Here is a 1,272-nt window from a genome sequence, read left to right on the forward strand (position 1 = left end):
TGAGAGAGAGATATTTAGAGTTCATCTCACTGAAGAGTTCCAAAGACAGCTGCAATGAAGAGCTACAGCACCCAGTAGGGTCAATCTGCAGTTGGCAGTGGCAGAGACACCTGGGGGAGACAAACTATGGTGCCCAGCACAGGCCAGCACTCAGATGGGGATAGCTGGCAGCAGCAGTACTCGGCAACTGGCTCCATCAGCAGTTGGCACCCAGCATTATCTGGTATCCTCTGGTGACATCAGGATTGATAGCGGAGCTATACTTTGCCAATTCATGACTCAATTGAATCAAGCAAAAGAACCCAGGGTATGGGGGCTGGAGAGATGGCTCAGTGGTCTAAAGCACCTACTTGGAACAAGCTTGGAAAAGCACAGGGACCGCGGTTCAATCCCCCAGCACCACATGCCAGCCAGCCGCGCCCCCTGGTGGGCTGAGCTGGCCACACACACACACACACACATACACAAAAAATAAAAACAAAAATAATTAAAAAAAAAAAAAAAGAATTAGCTGTCCTGTTTTATTCCAGGGCATCAACCAGTGACAACCCAGAGTATATGATGACATCTTGAGTTGCTAGGCAGAACAGCCTCCTTTTTTTTTTTTTAGAAAGAAGCTGCACTTAGAAGAAAGTGAAGTCTGGCCAACACTTCCATCCCAACTCCCGCTGCCTTGACCTCAGATCTGCATCTGTACTGTTCACTGCTGTAAGTGCAGCCTCTAAGACAGGACAGGTACTTAATAAGTGGATACAGAATAATTAGCAGGTCTGTTTTATCCTCATGATACAAGGAAGACCCAGAGATTCCCCCTTGAGATGCAGGGTGGAGATTAAACTAAGGGCTGCTTTGCTTTGGCCAGAATCTTTACCTCTTCCTTGAAGATACTCAGACTCATTCAGGTGTGCTGGTGCATTCCTGTAATCCTAGCACTTGGGAGGCTGAGGCAAGAGGATCATCTCAAGTTCAAGGCCAGCCTAGGCTACATGGTGAGACTCTGTCTCAAAAAAAAAAAAAAAAAAAGCTAAGACTCTGAGAGGAAGAAGACTCCGCAATGGCCACTCCCCAAGTTTCCTGCATTCAAATGTAGCTGTCCAGACCTGCATTGTCCAGTAGAGTAACCATGAGTGACGCTAGGCTGTGTAAATTTAAATTAATCCCAGCACTCAGGAGGCTGAGGCAGAAGAGCTGGATCAAATTTGAGGCCAGCCTGGACTGCATAGTGAGTTCAAGCCAGCGTGGGTTGGGTAGCCAGACCTTGTCTCAAAAAAA

The sequence above is a fragment of the Octodon degus genome, unplaced genomic scaffold, assembly GCF_000260255.1.
Source record: "Octodon degus isolate 3935 unplaced genomic scaffold, OctDeg1.0 scaffold00268, whole genome shotgun sequence".
NCBI classification, from domain to species: Eukaryota; Metazoa; Chordata; class Mammalia; order Rodentia; family Octodontidae; genus Octodon; species Octodon degus.